The sequence below is a fragment of the Glandiceps talaboti genome, chromosome 12 (assembly GCF_964340395.1).
Source record: "Glandiceps talaboti chromosome 12, keGlaTala1.1, whole genome shotgun sequence".
Taxonomy (NCBI): Eukaryota; Metazoa; Hemichordata; class Enteropneusta; family Spengelidae; genus Glandiceps; species Glandiceps talaboti.
In genome coordinates, this window is record NC_135560.1 from 1,759,554 (window position 1) to 1,768,544 (window position 8,991).

Consider the following 8,991-nt stretch of genomic DNA (forward strand, 5'->3'; position numbering starts at 1 on the left):
GACTGCTTGATAGCACAGAGTGTTAACAGTCTTAGGACTGCTTGATAACACAGAGAGTGTTAACAGTCTTGGGACTGCTTGATAACACAGAGAGTGTTAACAGTCTTGGGACTGCTTGATAACACAGAGTGGTAACAGTCTTGGGACTGCTTGATAACACAGAGTGTTATCAGTCTTGGGACTGCTTGATAGCACAGAGTGTTAACAGTCTTCAGACTGCTTGATAACACAGAGTGTGTTAACAGTCTTTGGACTGCTTGATAACAGAGAGTGTTAACAGTCTTAGGACTGCTTGATAACACAGAGAGTGTTAACAGTCCTGGGACTGCTTGATAACACAGAGTGTTAACAGTCTTGGGACTGCTTGATAACACAGAGTGTTAACAGTCTTGGGACTGCTTGATAACACAGAGAGTGTTAACAGTTCCAGGACTGCTTGATAACACAGAGTGTTAACAGTCTTGGGACTGCTTGATAGCACAGAGTGTTAACAGTCTTGGGACTGCTTGATAACACAGAGTGTTAACAGTCTTGGGACTGCTTGATAACACAGAGTGTTAACAGTCTTGGGACTGCTTGATAACACAGAGTGTTAACAGTCTTGGGACTGCTTGATAACACAGAGTGTGTTAACAGCCTTGGGACTGCTTGATAACAGAGAGTGTTAACAGTCTTGGGACTGCTTGATAACACAGAGAGTCGCAGTAACATGTCAATGAATGGTTAGTCCTATGTGATCGACTTTAAGAGAGTCTTAAGTTACAAGCTGGATATTCGATTAAATTGCATTCGGTCAGAGTTGAATCATGTCAAATGGTACGCTATTTCATGTATTTCAAAAGTCACCATGACCTACATGTACTTGCAGAGTTTGTACAGAAAACATAGTTTTATGTGAGATATTTCATAATGCTGTATGCAAATAAAATGTAATCAAAACACATCGATTCATGCCAAAATTTACTGCATAGTTACATGTAATAACCATGACAATTCACGAAATTTGTCCACATTTTTTAATGTTGACTGATGAAGTAACATGGCAATTTTTATTTTTGATAAATTCAGTTTTAGTCATCATTGATCAGTTCAGTTATAAAAATAACCTTCATGGCTAATTATTAAAATCAAACCAATTCCTGACTGGAGATGAGAAAAAAAAAAAAGGTCACCCTAAGCAGATGTCATTGTGAACCTTTAAAAGAGCTGTTTCCGTACTATGGTGTTTCTAATATGCTGACTGAAATGGTTCAAGGAGTGAGTTTGTTGTGAGATAGGTGTTGATTTGAGAAGCAACTATCTTCTCAAGTACCTTGGAAAGAAATGGAAGATTAGAGACGGGTCGATAGAATATTGTGATCCAGAGAAGATTTCTTGAGTAGTGGTGTGACAATTGCAGATTTGAATGAGTGCAGTACTTCAGCGGCTTGTAGAGATAAGTTGACAACAGTTGTGATGAATGGAAGAAGTGAATCGAGACATTGTTTCAGCAATGATGTTCAAGTGAAGTTCAAGTGCTATCACAAGGTTCAGTGAGCATGTAATTGATTGATTGATCGATTGATCAATTTATTGATTGATTTACTATCGATTGTGTTGACCTGTCCCGTTTGAAGGAACTAGGTACATGTACATTGTGATAACTGTGGTCTTCACAGCATTATTTTACGTAAATTTCACCAGTGGGATCTGTAAGTAGGGTTTCAAAGATATCGGCACTGCGGGAAATCAAAACACTTCTCTGTACCATAACAAAGCGTCATTGATACTGTTTCAACTACCATGTATTTCCTCCGCCAACTTTGACAGATGAAGAGTCTGTGTTTCAAAAAACGGTTCTTGATTTGTACATTGTACATGTTGATTTTGAAGTTCTGGTTTTGGTCTTAGTTTTAAACTGTCGGGAGTGTCCCATAATTCTTGCTGAACCATCGATGGTTTTAGCCTACGTATTACCTATTAGCTTGGTATTAGTGACTGTAACTGAACTTGAAGTGTGTCCTGCGTGTAGTGAGTATCTGTTACGTATGATTAACGTGTTGCTTCATGCTTGACAGTATGCCACAACATCAAATTTAGGGGCCGTGTCATTTTAAAACTGACGCACAAGGAACGTAATTTCTTCATTTTCGTTTTATTCGCACGTTTCAATAATTTATACACAGTTGATTTTGACTGTCGCACCACGACAGTGGTGAACACATTAGCGGCTTTCACAGTCATGCATGTTTCAACTATCACTTGAAAACATCTACAAATCTGTTTGGAATTACTAAACTACTGCTGAATAATTATTTCACTTGTTTCAAGCGATCAAACTTTTTGGTTTTCACGTTAATAGAAGGATTGAATCAACATCAGTCGAACGATCAACTTGTTGTTAGTACTGAAAAGAACATTCGCAATACCACGCTATCTACGACAATTTAGTCGAAGTTTAGGTCACGTCAAACGTGACATCTCATCATCGGTAATTTCCGGATTTACATTTGTATTTGTTTCACTTTATACCCAAACGTGGCCTAACTTAGAACCTTAGGTGCATTTTAGCGATGCCCTCTCCATAGTCTATACAACTCAATTGACTTGAATGTCCTCTAAGTGTTGCCACTACGATTGAACGATCGGCTTGTACCACCCTTTGGTAATTTTCGTTGACAAGGTCACATGCCGCTTCGTACATGTACGTACAAATGTAGTATAGAGTGCAGTGTTGTTGTTTATATTTGCGTACATTGGACCTCATCGTGTCTAAACAGCCTACCATCTAGAATTTGGCATAAGGTAATCCTCAAAGCTAGAGTTTCAGGTACAAGAAAACAAACAATGTCTGCAATATTACAAGTACAGTGTAACCCCTTGCTTTGGCAGTCGGTTTACATGTATCATCCAAGTCGGAAGAAATTGGTTGACGTGTGCGTCCAAGTATCATCATTTATACTATAGTCGGGACGACCAAACAAACGTCTTTTGATTTCAGGAACTTCTGTTTAACGAGAAAACCAAAAAGTTCGATCGCCTGAAATAATTATTCAGCAATAGTTTAGTAATTCCAAACAGATTTGTAGATGTTTTCAAGTGATATTGAAACATGAATGACTGTGAAAGCCGCTAACGTGTTCATCACTGTCGTAGTGCAACAGTCAAAACATGGAAGTTGAAACAGTATCAATGACGCTTTGTTATGGCACAGAGAAGTGTTTTGATTTCCCACAGTGCCGATACCCCACTTACAGATCCCACTGGTGAAATTTATGCAAAATAATGTTGTGAAGACCACAGTTATCAGTCACGATGTGTCTAGTTCCCTCAAACAGGACGGGTCAACGCAATCGATAGTATTGTTTGGTTGAAGGGTTGACCAATTAATGGAAAAATACTCAATGGTAAGAGGAAATGTGAATTCACAGACACTGGATACTAGGCCATTGAAGAAGGCTGAGACTAACGTTTAAAGAGATAGGTCATGAGAGAACAGTGGAAGGATGTAAGAGACTTGGAGTGATGAAAATCAAAATGGAGATGGTTCCATAAAGTAGGGCCAATGTGAGAGAAAGATCTCTCGCCAAAAGTCTTTGTGGTAACCCTTGGATTACAAAGTAGATGAGAATCTGAGGAAGAGCGGCATTGTCTTTGTGGAGTATATTGATGAAGAAGGTCAGACAGAGGTATTGCAGTCCAGAACCCACAACTGAATTGAAGCAAATAGATGAAACTTTGTAGTGAATACAAGAACTAATATGTAACCAGTGAAGTTGTTGCAAGAGGGGCTGGACGCATGGTCATACTTTTTAGCATTGCAGACAAGACGTGTGGCAGCATTCTGAACTCTGTGCAACTTATCTATAAGGTTTTTAGGGCAACCAGAAAGGAGACAGTTACAATAGTCTCAGGGAGACAGAACAAATGCAGAGACAAGATTTTGAGTAGCTTGTGGAGAGAGGAAATGACGAATAGAGCTGATCTGCCTGAGTTGAATGTATGGAACTTTGCAAACATTCTTCACATGCTCAGACATATTCAAATTAGTATCAAGTGTTCCATGTCCAATGAGCAGACACAACATATCTAAGTCTGTTTGATTTAGGTTCACAAGTGTTGTTGCGTGATCAGAGTAGTGATATCAAAAACAACCATATGAGGCCAAACAACATTAACCAGGATTGAAAATGACAACATAAACAGCCAGTTCCTTAAAACCCAATCATAGCAGGGACTTAGTCATTCTCAATGACTTGTTAGTCAATAGAGAGAGAATTACATCATAGACCCTACACCCTACATGTGATAGACTGTAATCATGGTCTATGATAATTTACATACAGCCATATTTACTACTTGTCTGTGATACAGCTGAAAGAGAAAAGTAGTGTGGATGACTTAAACTCAAAAGCCGCCAAATCGATTGCCTTGGTATTTGCTGGAGACAGTACATTTGGAGTTGGGAAATTGTTCAAACAAAAATGTTCATATCAGAGATGTGCATTTTGGGCAAAAAATGGGATTTTTGGTTGAAAAACGTAAACTAAAAAATTACTGGCTTGATCAGTCTGAAATTTGGTGGGAACAGTCTTAGAGGTGTTTAGATTAAGAATTGTTGATGACATGATGATCTAATCGACGATATACAAATTAGGGCTAACAATGTGTCTTTTTGGTTAAAAATGTATAATTCCAAAAGGACAGAGCAGATGGGGCTGAAATTTGGTTGGAGCATTAGTGGAATGTTTCTGGAGGTGTTATTCTGCGGTTATTGTTCAGAACATTTTGACACAACTAGCCCTAGCAACCATGACCACGCCCCTACCAACAGTGAAGTGATTATGCATATTACAAAGATAACAACAGGAATGGGTACATGTAAGTGAATAAAGATTCAAAATATTTACGCAAATAAGCCTAGCAACAAGGCCATGCCCATACCAACAGCCAAATGATGATTGCAATATATTGCAAAGATGTGGCATGAGTACGTAAATGAATAATGATTCCAAAAAATTATGTAAATATGCCTAGCAACAAGACCATGCCAATAGCAATAGCCAAATGATATACATGTATATTGCAAAGATGAAACATGGCATGAGTATGTAAGTGAATACAGTCAAACCTGTCTTAGCGGTCACCCTAATAGAGCGGCCACCTTCTCTAAGCGGTGAGACAATGACATAGTTCGTTCATGTTATTCACTACGGCCACACTGGGGCATCACCCGGTAACATCAAACAGGGTGACCGTACCGCCAATAGACCCACAGTAATGTCAACGATACCCGTTTAACACTTGCTGCAGTGCCGAAAGGAGTCAGAAAATTTACCGTACAAAGAAACATCGAAGTACAATTGACAGGTCGTAGGTCAAAGTGCGTCATCACATTAACACGTGAACCATAGTCCCTCTGTGCGTGAACGTAAACAAAACATCAATGGCGACAACTGTGTTTCGGAGCGAGAGCTTCGTACATTTACCATTCTATGCTTTTGCATCGTAGCTATCACATCATAACAAATCGTATCGCAGCATTACTTACCGTTTATCATCGAATCATGGCGAAGACTGTTCGGAAGACGTTGAATTTGAACGAGAAGGTCGAGATTATCAGTCTGTACAAAGCGAGTGGTTGTTCTGTTGGGCTCATGCAAACTGGCTGAGAAGTATTGTGTTGGGCGTACCCTGATACAGAACATACTGAAACGCAAGTCTGAATTTTTGGAGGAGTTTGAAAGCAATGCACCAGGTGATCGTAGAAGAAAGATTCATGTTGTGGATAAACTGTGTTGCATAAATTTGTAATTGGACTAGACTGTATTCATGTTTGATATTTTTCACAGAAACTGCAAAATTACTTCTAGAATGTACGCAAAGCAGTTGTCATTAAATTGTAAATACATGATTGTACAGTACAGATCAAGCATAATGGGAGATTGTGCATGAACTGTGCTTGCATCTTCAAAGCATTATGCTGGAAAACTTCATGAACAATGCTCTTGGGGATTAGTGTATGTAAACAGCATTCAATTTGCACATTTGAGGTGTCCACAGAGCATCTCATTAACAGTGCATCAAGTAAACAATGCATCAGTATCTCATTATAAACATTGAATCTGGATAGCAGAGTACATGATTATTACTAAGTCACAAAGCATGTGCGCATAAAGTGCTGTTTATTCTGTATGAGAGATGCGAGCATTGTTCCATGCAGATGCTTTGATGATGCAACAACAACAGTGCATCATCAATGCATAGTTAGCACCCCACTTGTGCTACAACAGATAGCACCAACTCATACAGGCCAAAAACAAGGAAATTGTTTTCTGAATTTATTTTTTTTCCATGTCAAATTTTTGAAAAAATAATTAGCATATTATGGTGATTTGGTTACCATAGCAACAGATGTTCATAAAATGACCCCCTTTTTTGACCTCTAATAACAAATTACTCCAGGTAGGGTGGTTAATATGTAAATAAACTTTCAATTTTAAAATTATTATTATTATTGAAATTATCATTATATAATATCATTAAATACGCAAAGAAAAAGTATCTAAAACTGCAAATGTGTTTTATTGGACCTTTCCTTTAAGTTTTAAGCTGGACAGTTGGACAAATCTTTGACCTTAATCTTTATCTTCAAGATCAAATAGTGTATTGTTCAATAACTTTACAAGTTTGATGAGAGACTATCGGTACATTTAAGTATGTACAGCTGCAGTGTTAGAAGTATACTTCCAGACATTGACTCTGGTCATTGCTGATGTCAAATTTAAATAACTTCTCATACAACAAACCAGTTTGGGGTCTGTGTCTTTTATACAGGTTGATTTATATTGCATAAGTACACATTGCAGTATTTTATGACAATAATTGTCACGTAAGTACACATTGCCATATTTTATGACAATAATTGTCACGTACGTACACATTGCAGTATTTTATGACAATAATTGTCACGTAAGTACACATTGCAGTATTTTATGACAATAATTGTCACGTAAGTACACATTGCTATATGTTATGACAATAATTGTCACATATGTACACATTGCTATATTTTATGACAATAATTGTCACATATGTACACATTGCCATATTTTATGACAATAATTGTCACATATGTACACATTGCTATATTTTATGACAATAATTGTCACATATGTACACATTGCTATATTTTATGACAATAATTGTCACATATGTACACATTGCTATATTTTATGACAATAATTGTCACATATGTACACATTGCCATATTTTATGACAATAATTGTCACGTACGTACACATTGCAGTATTTTATGACAATAATTGTCACATATGTACACATTGCCATATTTTATGTCAATAATTGTCACATATGTACACATTGCTATATTTTATGTCAATAATTGTCATATATGTACACATTGCTATATTTTATGTCAATAATTGTCACATATGTGCACATTGCCATATTTTATGACAATAATTGTCACATATGTACACATTGCCATATTTTATGACAATAATTGTCACATATGTACACATTGCTATATTTTATGACAATAATTGTCACATATGTACACATTGCCATATTTTATGACAATAATTGTCACGTACGTACACATTGCAGTATTTTATGACAATAATTGTCACATATGTACACATTGCTATATTTTATGTCAATAATTGTCACATATGTACACATTGCCATATTTTATGTCAATAATTGTCACATATGTACACATTGCTATATTTTATGTCAATAATTGTCACGTACGTACACATTGCAGTATTTTATGACAATAATTGTCACATATGTACACATTGCTATATTTTATGTCAATAATTGTCACATATGTACACATTGCTATATTTTATGTCAATAATTGTCACATATGTACACATTGCTATATTTTATGACAATAATTGTCACGTAAGTACACATTGCTATATTTTATGTCAATAATTGTCACATATGTACACATTGCTATATTTTATGTCAATAATTGTCACGTAAGTACACATTGCCATATTTTATGACAATAATTGTCACATATGTACACATTGCTATATTTTATGACAATAATTGTCACATATGTACACATTGCCATATTTTATGACAATAATTGTCACATATGTACACATTGCTATATTTTATGACAATAATTGTCACGTAAGTACACATTGCTATATTTTATGACAATAATTGTCACATATGTACACATTGCCATATTTTATGACAATAATTGTCACATGTACACATTGCTATATTTTATATCAATAATTGTCACATATGTACACATTGCTATATTTTATGTCAATAATTGTCACATATGTACACATTGCTATATTTTATGTCAATAATTGTCACATATGTACACATTGCTATATTTTATGTCAATAATTGTCACATATGTACACATTGCCATATTTTATGACAATAATTGTCATATACGTACACATTGCCATATTTTATGTCAATAATTGTCACATACGTACACATTGCCATATTTTATGTCAATAATTGTCATATATGTACACATTGCTATATTTTATGTCAATAATTGTCACATATGTACACATTGCCGTATTTTATGACAATAATTGTCACATATGTACACATTGCTATATGTTATGACAATAATTGTCATATATGTACACATTGCCATATTTTATGTCAATAATTGTCACATATGTACACATTGCTATATGTTATGACAATAATTGTCATATACGTACACATTGCCATATTTTATGTCAATAATTGTCACATATGTACACATTGCTATATTTTATGTCAATAATTGTCACGTAAGTACACATTGCCATATTTTATATCAATAATTGTCACATATGTACACATTGCAGTATTTTATGACAATAATTGTCACATATGTACACATTGCTATATTTTATGACAATAATTGTCACGTAAGTACACATTGCCATATTTTATGACAATAATTGTCACATATGTACACATTGCCATATTTTTTGACAATAATTGTCGCAG